The 13,885-nt window shown below is 36.1% G+C and overlaps 1 protein-coding gene across 7 annotated transcripts in view; it reads right to left on the reverse strand.

Annotated features, from left to right (window-relative positions):
• Window positions 1-13,885, reverse strand: part of SLC16A9 (solute carrier family 16 member 9) — a 58,886-nt gene that overhangs the window by 32,893 nt on the left and 12,108 nt on the right. The window lies entirely within an intron of this gene.

Genomic DNA, 13,885 nt, shown 5'->3' on the forward strand with positions numbered 1-13,885 from the left:
TTTTCTACTATTGAACCATCCTTGAATTATTGCATTAAATCATCCTTGGTTCATGCACTATTTTGATTATCTCAGCCTCTTTGGGGGAAAAGGGAAGGATTTAAATTGATAAGTGATATTTGTCTTTTTTGGTTTTAACTTTTACTAAGTTGTGGTATCAAAATGATATTTTAAAAGAATTTGAAAATACTACTTTCAGAGTTCAAAAACAGTTTACATGGCAATGGATTTGGAGGCCCAAGCCTTGATCTCCCAACAAGTCTTCCCACTTAATCCATACCTCCTATGTCTCTGCACTATGTCAGGTTTACAATTAGTTTCGACAGAGTCTTCTTTGACCACAGATTTTTCTAAGCCATTCCCTTGGCTGTGATTTCATCAGATAATAGCTAACAACAGTGGAAATCATCATCCATCCATTCATGCACATCCCTAATTAGATAATGGAACATTTGGTTACCTTAAGAGAATACAGTTACATCCATCAATTTATCTGGGGTTCAGTGAATTTCTTCACTTGGACATTCAGAACACTAGGCAGAAATCACTTCACCACCTGCCACAGGCCTTTGTATAAATCAACTTTCAGTATTTCGTAACTGAAAACTGGAAGATGTTACAATTTGTACATAAAACTGTAGAGTCTAAAAGCCAGTCTCTTAGACCAAAAGATTGTGTTAGTAGACAGAATACTACAAACTTCCAAATGTCTAAATTCTTTGAAATAATTAGATATGTCCCTTCATCAGAAATTAACTCCCTCTAGTACTTACTGTGCTGTAAAAGCAAGCAATGTAATTCTGGTCCTTCTAATGACAATTTGGTACTTTGTAATTTTTCTTGTTCAAAATCCCTTTTAAAGAAAATATAATCTTGATTTCCTAAACTAAATAATATATGATAGCAATGGCCAAACATCTAAAAAGACTAAAAGGCTGTATAAGAACAAATGCATATGAGACTGTCCTTCATTTAAATCTTCAAATTATAGCACTTCAAGAAAAGCACACAATTACATAGGCAAAGCACCAGAATCATGAAGAAAGTCAGTATTTTCTGGAGGGTGGGGGTTGTGAATGGGTGAGGAGTATCTCCCCTGCCAGTTTGCAGACCTAAGTAGACAGAAATGCCTTTATACATAAAATACCTTGGCCTTGATTTACTTTGCCTTGCCTTGGGTGACATTTCAACACATAGGACAAGAGCCAGAGAATTCTTCTCACAGTAAATATTTGGGAGAACAACCTTTGAAATACAAAGCTCCCGTTTATATCAACTCTGACTAGAAAGACAAGTTTTTATAGAGTTGGCTAACAGCTTCTGACCTTTAATTGTCTCATCGTTTGATATACATGTAGTCTCAACAAAACATGGTGGAAAATACCATTTTGTGATTTCTTGTTTTCTATCAGTATAATGAGTGCCTTTCTCCTAGTTTCCTTTATTCCTTAGGTGCTAATTCTCTGAGATTATATATGCAAGGTGACTTCACAAATAGACTAATCTTTATTTTTCCTCCTTTTGCAATGGTTTCCAGCTTCCCTTGGGGGACTTGGGTCATGTTTATGGGTAGACAGTTGGTAGGACTATTGATCAAGATTCCTTGATCTTGACCCATAGTGTAGTACTTGACCCACACAAGGCCAGCAGGACCTCTCTCCCAGGATTCTGAATTTTAAGAAAACTGCCATAAGGAATAAAAGAATAGATATTTATTGATACCAAAGGTCGTACATTTTGAAGAGACTCTCTGGCAGTTCCTACTACCTTACTACCTAGGGGATATCCCAAATTTGTTTCTCCAGCCTTTCATTTCACTCTAAGAGCAAACCCAATTAGCTGGTTAAGTTAGCTGTTATTTGTTTCTTTTCCTTGGAACAGAATTAACAAATTTGAGTGTGCAGTAATTTCAAGTTGATTATTTTACCTTTCTATACCCCACTTTGTTCCATTTGGGCTAAAGGGTAAATTTAGGAATATAATCTGTGACCACATAATATAAGAAATATAGATATGCCATATTTTTTCTCTGAAATTTCTAATTATCCTTTCTTTGTATCTTATGATCCCAATATGGTAAAAAAAAAAAAAAAAAACTCTTCTCTTCCATTCTTTTAAGTAAAAACTTCTAATTAACTGAAATATCCACTAAGCACACTTATTTTAATATTTACAAAAATACAGTATTATAAAAGTTATCTTTATTCAACAAGTTTTTGGTCACTTACAAATTAAATTATATTGCACTAGATACCAGGGGAAGTCAAAAGAAGTATAAGACATGGCCTTTGCCCACTAAGACCTTATAATCCAGTGAGGGGTGTAAAATGGCATGAAATCTTTGAGTCCCAAAAAGGTGGCTGGTTTGGGAGTCAGAGGGAAATGAAAGCAGGAATGGATGGCCTTATGAAGAAGTTTCGTCCTAAAGAACAATGGAGAGATTCAAGAAAGTGAGGGTCTGGCAGGAAAAACATGAATGTGGGTGTGGAATCAGGATAGGCCTACTAGGTTTGATGGAAAACAAAGAAGGTAGATCTTCGAGGGGTCACAGAGGAAAACAAGATTAGAAAGGTAGCACTCTCATTTGAAATTTAAGAAGAAAGTGTCTCAAGAAGCTATACTTATAACCCCAAGATAGTATTTTTTTCATATTTACATAATATATGCTGGCACTAATAATCCATTTATGTTATCCAAGTGATGAACTATTTTCTCCTAAAAAATAATAAGATCTATAAATATCAGAGAGTGCTCTTTTATTTGGAATAGTGTTCCATAAGTATATTCATAGTTTGGGGCTCTTATTCATATAACTGTATGAAGATAAGCTTCTATAAAATACATACATTGTAGTATTTTCTAGTACATTCTTTGACAATTTGGAATCTTTTTTAACCAAAGTGTTCACAAATCCAGACTATGAATGACAAGACACCTTATAAAACTCAAAATTACAAGCCATTTTGAGAAGACCATTTGAAGAGCACTGTAATTAGGGGCAGCTTGCTGTACTACAATTTAATGGAACATCACAAAATTAACGTTAACTTATACTTTAAGTGTACTTCTTGTTCTTAATTTAAATATTAAATAGGTTCTACATATTATAAACCTTGTTTGGAGTGGAGAGAGAGGGCAGTATGAAATACAACTAACCATAACATGATATTATTAGATTATCATAGTATAAAGGACAATATATCTCAATGCTAAAATTTGTTTTGTCAAGGAGCAATTATCAGATTATCATAATAAAAGGGACAGTATATCTCTTAATTCCAGAATTTGTTTTGTCAAAGGGCAAATTCCAAGATACTTTCTTTGGAAAATCAAAGGGACTCTTGATGAAAGTTGACATTTTACTCACGATGATTAAGCTCCAATATCTTAGATTGCATTTAGTTCTATTCAAATAATGCCAGTCCTTTGTTATTTCCTTAAGTCTACACCAGCAGAAAATGTCTGTTCTCCACGTATAGGATCCCAGAACTGCAAATTTGACATTTATGAACATTCACTGTTGACACGGAAGTTTTCTATCCCTGAAGTGTGTACATATGTGCTATACTGTTATTCACCAAATTGAGAGTGATTTACAATTGATCTTACTTTCAGTCCATGGTTCCTCTTGCCTTTGTTCCCCTCATAATAAACATTCTCTAATAAGACAATAATCATTCTCTAATAACCCCCTTTTGACTGTTACCTATATCTTACTAAAGAGTTCTAGATACATTTTTCACTCAAATCAAAGGATGTAAAAATAACTTTTAAAAAAAATCTCCATCACTGCCAAATTAGCTGGTGTTGAAGCATGTTTTTGTTATTTATCTTATTGATTGATTTTCGGTTTTGTTTTTATTCTAATTAGGAGCCTAAGATCATGTGATACACCCTAGGAAAAGAAGTGGTTGATTCCAGATTGATTTTGTCTTGACCTGGTCATTCATCAGGTGTGTCAAAAGTCTAAATCATCCTGGGCTTTGAGTTCCTTCAGTTACACCGGTGCTACTCTTGTTAAATGAAAGGCTCTAAAACCACAGGCCAAGATGAGGCAAACTGAAACCCTGGCATGTCACTGGTGGGGATAAAAACACAGCAGTCACTCTGGAGAACAGTTTGATGGTGGGCATGAGCTCAGACTGTCAAGGGCACAAAGTTTCTTTTTGAAGTAATGAAAATGTTTTTAAATTATTTAAAAATATTTTAAAAGTAGATTATGGTACAGCTTGCACAACTCTTGAATAAAATCCATGGAAATGTACACACTCAGAAGATGAACTTTATCATAGATTAATTATATCTCCACAAAGTGGAGATGTGTTAAACGTGTTACAGCACAACATGTTCGAAAGTTAGTGGATCTTATGGCTTCATTCTGACTCCAACGTCGTTAACAAGTTACAAACTACAGAGCAGACCTGCTCTGCCAGAAGCAGTTCTAGCATTGATAACTACTCTTTCCCGACCATGACTTTTGGCACTCCAAGCATCCATCATGAATTCTCCACCACCTCAGTTTGGGTCCAGGGATGCTGGAAATTAAGAAAAAAAAAAAAAAAAACTAGAGGGAATTCTAAAAAAAAATATATATATATATATGTGTGTGTGTGTGTGTGTGTGTGTGTGTGTGTGTGTAAACAAATCATTCTTTGGGTGTTTTAACAAAAATTAATATAAGCAAATAATTATTTGGAAATTCTAATAAAATATAGGTTAAAAATACCCTTTAGCATATACTGAGCTTCATAATTCAGATATAAGTTAATTAAATTCCACTTAATGGGAGGCAAGCACAAGAGAAGCAGTTCAGAAGTACAAGTAATTATGCCTGCCACTGGTGCTGGAGTCCGCCTCCACCACAGCCATGATCTCACTTCTACTTTCACTTTCCTATTTCTCAAGTAGCTTCATTCTATAATGTCTGAGAAGTAAAAAGTGCAACATGTGTAGTCATCAATTGCAAAAGAGTCAACATACTGATTTTTTATCATTTGGGAGTAGCATAGAGATTTAAAATAGTGTAAGTTCCCTCTGGGTCAATGATACAAACTTTCAAGTGAAGCTACTCCACTTGGTGATTCTATATTAGTGAACATAGTCACATTAACACCAATGTCAGTCCTTTAAAAGTAAACGTCACTGAATTAATTTTGTCACTTTCCAATGACATTTCATAATTAGTACAGTTTTGATTTCTCTTCTGAAGTAAAATAAACTTAGTTATAGATTAAGATCATTTTTAAAAGAAATGTCCTTCTAATAAACTATTAAAACTTTTTAAAATCATATTAAGATATTCTGATTTTATATAAATACACATTTCTATATCTACAATTCTGTAGTATTTTCTACAATATGACACAGCTATAAAAAGAAGTGAACTCCAAATAATAATTTTAGTATGACCATAAGTCCAATTGTGGTGGCCTTAAATGGACTATCTCAGAAGTTAAGAGAGAATTAAGCCATTTCAGACTTCTGGTATATTAAATATTGAAGAAAAAGAAGCTAAAATGAGGTTAGAAAGATATCTACTTGAAGTTTACACTTTAAAAATTAATGCTATCAGCCAAAAAAGTGCAAAAACCCAAATTCATCAACTGATGAATGGATGAATAAAATGTAGTCTAGCCACACAATGGAATATTACTCAGCAATAAAAAGGAATGAAGTGCTGCTGGTACATGTTCCAACATGATGAATCTTAAAAACATTATGCTAAACACAAAAGACCAAACACAAAAAAAAGCCAAACACAAAAGACCGCATATTACATGATTCTCATTTATGTGAAACTTCCAGAATAGGCAATCTACAAAGACAGGAAACAGATCAGTGGTTGCCTAGGGCTAGGAGATTTGAGGAGAAACAGGAAGTGACTGCTGATGGGTATGAGGTTTCTTTCGGGCATGAGGAAAATATTTTAGAATTAGTTGTGATGATGGTTGCACAAGTCTGTGAATATACTGAAAACAATCAAACTTTAAACAGATGCATTATAGAGTAGTGGATTATATTTTAATAAATCTTATTAAATTAATGTAAACTCCAACTGTATATATTTGTCAAAATTCGTTATATTATACACTTATAATTATTGAATTTTACTGTATATAAATTATACCTCAATAAAGCTGACTTTACAAAGGGAAAAAAATTAATTCTACAAACACACACACAGTTACAATGACCAGATATGGGGCCTGATCTTACAATCTTTGTATGAGGTCTTTTAGCCATGGGAGGCCCCTCCTCCAGGCCAATAGTACTTCTCTTCAGCCATGTCCACACACACTGCCCCAACACACATGTCCAGACTTTTAACCTAGAAACAAGTTATACTAAGGAAATGAAGTCAGGAGATGATGAGTTGCTTATTTCGATGTGTAACTCCTCAAACAAAGAATTAACAGAAAGCAAAGCTGCTTTCTATTCAGGTGCAGGAATGACCACACATCATAAGAGAAGAATCTAAGCAATGAAAATGAAACATAAATTCAGGATTTCTGAAGTACATCAGTGGTGTTTGGATATTTTATGTATATACACCAAAAGGACGTAAAAAGAATGATGCGAAGCAAGTTAGCATTTTCAATTGTTTAATAGCTTCTTTTTATTCTTCTTAATTTTACCATAAAGATGGAGTAGAGAGGAAGAGGGAGATTTTTCTAGTAGGTGGTTCCAGAATTTTAGGAGCTTTGTTATAATTAAATAAATAAATAAATAAATAAATAAATAAATAAATAAATTGCATATATATTATATATATATATATATATTTAGCTTCCAATTCAGTCTATGCTACTTACCATTTGTTCTTGAGCCAACTACTTAATGTCTCTGAACCACATTTTTTTTTGTCTTAAAATGGAACAACAGTGAATTTCAAGTGCAAAGCTCAGTGCCTAGCACACAGTAAAACATTTTAATAAATGTTAGCTATTACTTTAAAAATCATAAAGGATTTCTGGTAACTTGATAGCCTCTTTAAGGAGTAGGTACTAGTTACTCATGCCAGAGTTTTATAGCGACTAGTTACTGAATCATATTTAAACCTATGGTTTATAAAAGACTTTTTCATCTTTAGTTACTCCTTAATATTTAGAAAATTTAAACCAAGATCTGGATATTGCCAGATTCCAATTTGGGATAATTCAAAAATCATGTTTACTACCAGATTTGGTTTCCTTTTATTACAGGTTCAAGGCCTAAGAATTGTTAGTGCAATCTCAGAAATTATATTTTTTTAAAAAAATCACCCTGTGATTCTGACGGAGGTCATGCACAGATGCACTCTGAAAACAGCTGCCCAACCACAGTGGTTCTTGACGTTGACAACGCTGGAATCATCTGGGGAGCCTAAAATATCCATGATGGAGGTCTCACCCCACACTGCTCTGGGATACAGCCTGACCCTCCTGTCAGTCTAATGTGCAGCTAGGGCTAAGAATCACTGTCCTTTAGGAGCAACAGCCTCTGACCAACTGTCACATCTCTCCCAGTGGAAAGGGATACAGGCAAATGAGAGAAGGGGTTAAGAGTTGAGGATAAAAAGGGAGACTAGAGTATGTGAAAATTCTTACCTGAACCCATCCACCCCAGCGCAGCAGCCAGAATTTTGCTCTTCTTTTAGCTCAACCCTGTTGTCTGTAATATTGTGAAGGACAAAGCTTATTTACCCCCAGATCTCTATTGATCAAAAGTAAAAATTCCTATAGAAGTGATGACCATGATGAAGTTATTTTCTTGATTTTCTATGAAATGTTCGAGAAAATGCAAAAGGGGAACACTATCTCTGATACAAAATTTAAAAGATGATTACATCCATTTATCTGAAGATTTGCAAAAGCTTCTTTAATGAAAATAGGAGAAAATAGCGTTAGAAAGTGTATCAACTCAAAAAACTTCCAACATATTAATGCATCCCAGTGAATTGGAAGGCTATAGACAAGTAAGCATCTCTCTCCAAAGAATCCTAACTTTACAAAACAAGAGAGCAGAATAATTGGACCTTCTCAGGAGAGCACAGCTTTTATTTTTCTAACCACCCCGAAGCACAGAGGGCAAACAAAGGAATGGATGGTTGCCCGCTCTCTCTTCATTTGTGACATTTGGCTCTGTCCCCACTGGTGGTGGCAATGCTATTAACCCCACACTTTGATGTGGCAACTCCCCAAAATCTGTTGGCTGGTTTCCGGCTGGAGAATGAGCAGAGTTCCACCCTTGTGGCTCCAGAGAGAGCAAGTACACATCATTGCCAGTCAGAAAAGAGAAAAGTTTTTTCCTCTCTTTCCCTTTGTCCACAATGGCCAAGCCTGGACACGTTACTTCTAGAGAGTCATTCAATCACCCATAATGCTATCCTACTGCTGTACAGGAGCCCAGGAAAAACCTGAGCAGAAGCAGCTCCATAAATCTCCAGGCAGTCAGTGCAAAAATGGTCACCCCACTTCTCTGGGTCCAAGTTACATGCCCCAACAGAGAGTATCTGCAGTCCTCAGCTCTGCAGTCCCCAACAGAGCAAGCATGTTGCGGCAGGTAAAACTCTGAGCAGATCATCATGATGATGATAATGCTGCTGCTGATGGTGATAATTATAATAAAGCTGTCAACATAATGATGGAGTCACTTATTAATTTGTTCAAATTAGCCAAGCAATCTCCCAGTTGGGGAAGGTAGGTGGAAAGAAACTGAGATCTAGTAACAGTGTTATGTGGTCCCAAAAACTGATTAGTAGAATTTCCACGTTTCTGTTATGTCAAAAGCTATAGCTTCATACAAGTACATACACAGATATTTATATCTATAAATACAGGAAGACATATATTCTAGAAAATTTAGCATAAGGAATAAGAGTGTGGTCTTGGGTACTAGCCAATCTGGGTGTACATCTCATGTCTGATACTAGCTAAGAGTGTGACCTTCAGCAAGTTACTGCAATATCTCTGTGCCTCCATTTTTTCATCCCTAAAGGGAAGGAATGATATAGCACTTACATCATCAGACTATTGTGATGATGAAATGAGCTCATTTATGTAAAGCACTTAGCAAAGTGCCTGGCACATTGTTATCTCAATGTAAATTATTATTTTTTATCCTGTTAAATGCAACTGCTTGTCATAAAAATATTATTTTTATATCTTGGCAGAGAGCCTCTCAAAATCTGAAAGTACTATCCCTACAAACGCAGCTGGCCAGAACATTCATGACTGCTCTCCTTCTGTCACGACAGTGCGCATGTGCATGCATACACACACACACACACACACACACACACTACCAAATTCCTCTCTGGAAAAAAAGGGATATGGAAATGACATTCTCAACATTTCATATAATTCCTGACAGTAAAAGAAAAGGTCAGCAAATGGGGAGAGGGGAGGTTCAGTGAGGAAAGAACACAAGGACAATGACCGTCTGCTCTTAGATCACCAACTGTCAAGAAAAGACAGAAACAAAGAGGTGCTGAAGTCCAAATGAGGTTTGCTATCATTTCCTTTCTTTTGTTCTCTTTCTCCTTTTCATTTCCTTCCTTCCTTTTCTTCCCACCTCAGGAAGCCACACAGGTTTCCAGCACCCCCCCCCACACACACACACACACAGTTGCGGTACAGTGAATAGGGTATTCGTGGGTAGAGTGGAGGTGAGCATTGACCACCAGAGTTGACGCAGGCTACAAGCAACTTTTATTTTATTTATTTATTTTTTTAGGAACCCATAAACATTTAATAAGGATTAATTAACAGATTCGGATATATATTCTTCAGTATCAGCTCCAGAGTAAGTTAGCACATAAACATTTTGAGACATGGCTCTCACCCACTGACCACACCAACCCTAATGACAGAGTTGATGTCTGAAACTAGATCCTGAAATAGAGAGTATTTTCCATTGATAAGATAGATTTAGCAGTGACTCATATTTTATGTCACGCTATCACTTTTGAATTCCTTTTATTTTTTTATTTTTTTAAGTTTTTTTTATAAATTTATTTTTTATTGGTGTTCAATTTGCCAACATACAAGCGACTTTTAAATCAGCTACTTTGTCTCATAAAGCGCTACGTGAACTCACGCTCGTCTTTGTATTCTTAATGCCCCAGTTTTTTAACCTTTCCCCCTTTCTTCTTCCAAAGACTCTTAAGATCTGCCTTTCTAAACCAGTTCTCAAGAAAATGTGGTAACTCCAATTGCATTGAATGGGCAAATGAAGAACCCCATTTTGAGGCTGTATATCCACTTGAGCTTATTTCTAATCATCAAAAGCATCCTAACCTTACTCAGCACATACATATCTAAGCACTTAGCACAGTGAGATGTGCAGGGGATTGCAAACCTGGCTACACCACAGAACCACCCTGGGAGCTTAAGAATGACCAGTGCTTGGGCCCACCCTGGAGCAATGAAAACAGGATCTCTGGAACGGAGGCTCCAGGTGATTTTATCATGTGGTCACTGAGCTAAAGAAGAGACAAGAGCACTACAGGCCATCTTCAATAATTGCATGTCCTAATGTACAATCATAAAATGAAAGACTTGGCTGCTTTTATTTTAATTTATTTTCTTTCTTTTTTTTTACCCATTTCAATCAATCATGGCAAAGGAGAAATATTTGAAATGTCCTTAAATCTCAATGATATCATACTTTCTTAGGAATTCCCTAAACAGCGGACTTAAGAAAATTTTCTGAGGTTTAAACGCACTACTACCTAACCATATCATGGAATAACTTCTAATTATCATTTTCTGGGGCACGTGAGTGGCTCAGTCGGTTAAGCATCTATCTGCCTTCGACTCAGGTCACGATCCCAGAGTCCCAGTATGGACCCCTGCTCAACGAGATGTCTCCTTCTCCTTCTCTCTCAGCCCCTTCCCGTGCTTATGCTCTGTCTTTCTCGCTCACGCTCTCTCTCTATCAAATACATAAATAAATAAATAAATAAATAAATAAATAAATAAATAAATAATTTTTAAATTATCATTTTCTATTAACACTTTCTATTTATCAGACACAGTACCAATAACTTTTGAATGTTATCTTTAAAAAAAAAAGATTTTATTTATTTGAGAGACAGAATGAGGTGAGGCAGGGCTCCTATTGCCTGGCTCAATCCCATAGGACCGGAGCTGAAGGCAGGGCAGATACTTAACCTACTGAACCACCCAGGTTCCCTTTTAATGGGTATACTTTAATATGACTGGGCTTGCTAATATCCTCCAGGGATACTGAACAAACTGATGACTAAATAATAATAGTATTTAACCACTTCAGGACCTTTGAGAAAAATATACAGATTATCATGGTCTTCAAATCTACTTTGGCCTTTATTCTTAAAAGTCTTTACTAAAGACATTTCTATTAATTTCATAAAAGTTTTAATATTATCATAGCACAAAAAAACACTAAACACTACTAGTCAAATTGATATACGTTTAGAGCCAGGACTGATCACTCAATGCTCCCATGATATGTTGCATACAGCATTCTTTTCTTATTCCATTCTGGCATGCATTATAGTTAGTCATTTACTCATCTTCTTCCCATTCTTTTCACTAACAAAAAATTTCGGTTGTCAGGGGACATCTTATATTCTTTACGTTCTTTCTGCATCTATGCATACAATAGGCACTCAATAAATGTTTGTTGAATGTAACAGGAAAGAGCATTAAGCTAAGGTTTGGAAAGGAATGTCAAGCAGTGGGCTAGAGTAGTGTTGTCCAAACCCTGCACTGCATCACGGGTCATGAAATCAACTGTGGGTTGTGAGTAGCATGTTCTAGAACTGGAATTTAGAATAGAATAAAATAGGTAAGAATCTAAAATGTAAGAACAGCTCCTACACTGTGGTAAGTGCTCAGTATTAGTCTGTGAAACTGTGCTCCAGGATTTGTGTGTCTGCCTGTGTGTGTTTGTGCAGGGCCAGGCCCACAAACACATCTCACTAAAGGTCGCGGTCGAAACCACCACAAGTCCATGGGCCAGGACACGGATCCTGGCGTCATTTCTTCTGGGGTCATGGCTGAACTCTGCCATTAGGCATATGACTCTAAGCAAGTTAGTGACTTTCTGTTTCTTCAACTGTAGAATGGAAATAGTTAGAATTCCTTCCTCTTATTTTAGGAGGAATATAGGAAACAATCTCTATGAAACACGAGGCCCAGGGCTTGGCAAAGAGTGAACGCTTACACTCCCTCATCAATGAACAACATTATTTAAAACTTATAAATGAAAATGAAAAATGGTTTACAAATCCATGTTTTGTCCATATATTAGATACTTACATCTTCAAATGCCCAGCAAGTTACTAGATTCCTTTTGTTTTCCTCTAATGATTTGCAACAATCCAGCCCCTCCAGGATGTCCCTTAAACCTGTGGTCCCCAAGCCACTGTCGCAATTCAGCACTTGAGCCACGCTCCTTTCTTCCTCTAGAGAGGGGCCAGATGCATGTCTCCACTTTGCTTCGACAAACTTCTCCTTCTCCTGTCTCCTCCTGCTTGATGCCATCCTGACTCTGCAACAGTCAGCAGTTCCTCCTCTAAGATCTCACACCAGTCTGGGCAACCTTGTTATTATAACATTCATCACAACATATTGTTATGATTTGTTATTATTTTTTAACCTTCAAGCCTGGCCAGTATCCCAAGTACTAAGAATTGTATTTGCCTCATAGTAAAAGGTCAGTAAATGTTTAGGAAATTAATGAATGCTAGAAAACCTACTTACCTAACTCTCCTATATATCAAAAGAAGTAATCAAACACCTCTCATTCAACAAAATGAATTAAGTGCATTTAGAAGGTATTGTGCATTTATTCAGAAGAAAATGAAATGAATGCATTTAGAAGGCTCTGTGGAATGAAGACAATGTGTCCCTGCCTCCATGGAGCTTACAGCCTGCTTCTATCACTGCATCTGAAGGACTAGCCAAATATGTGGTAAAAATAAAGAAATTATGCTTTTTCTTAATTTAAATTTTTTACCAATATAACATCAAATGGTATGTCTTTACTGGTCAGAAAGTTACCTGATTCTCTCAGATTTGGTTTTAAATGTTAAACATGCTTGGCACACTCTGAAGTGCAACGGGGGCGTTGACTCATTACTGGAGCCAGGACAAGGACACACTGTGGTTTAGAGCCATCATCCAGAGCTTTCTGTCTGTCCTCTTGAAATTAGCTCAGTCTCAAGAAGATATGTGGCTTCTCTAAACATGCCATTCTTATTTTATTTACTCAAATGCTTCCTACTTATTGTCAACATCTGCCCTGAACTTTTCAGTTAGAGTCAGATTCTCTTGTTTGTAAGAGAGCTCATTGATATAAAGTGAGGAACACATCTTAGCCAGTCAAATCTTTACAATAAACTGAGCTTTAAAAAAATCTTATATTGAAGAACTTCACTGCAGAGGAACCAGAGTTCTTAAAAATAATTTGCGATTGGAATCACACACAAATCCATTAGTTTTTGTTTTCATTTTTACTTTGAGGTCCATCTAAATATGTTTAAAAAAATAAAAACTTAAACTGCTGTATTAACACAACTCAAAAGCCAAACCTTAATTCTGTCTGCAGTTCAAGAACATTCCAAAATACTTCCAAGTTTAAAGAGAGAGACAGACCACATGGTGAAATTTTGCCAGAGTAAAGATAATGAAGATTTCTTTGAGCACCATAAGTCAGGCTACAAATGCAACTTGCCCAAGTGGGAAGCAGGATCAATTTCGCAACTGGTTATTATCTCACATTGGGGTGAGAAGGGAGAGCAGGAAGGAAAATGTTTTAGAGAAATAACCCTAGGCCCTGGAATTAAATCACATTAATTGTCCCCAAAAGGTATAATTAACACAAGTAATTAACTGCTGGAGCCTCTGAGTTATGAAAA

The sequence above is a fragment of the Canis lupus genome, chromosome 4 (assembly GCF_003254725.2).
Source record: "Canis lupus dingo isolate Sandy chromosome 4, ASM325472v2, whole genome shotgun sequence".
Taxonomy (NCBI): domain Eukaryota; kingdom Metazoa; phylum Chordata; class Mammalia; order Carnivora; family Canidae; genus Canis; species Canis lupus.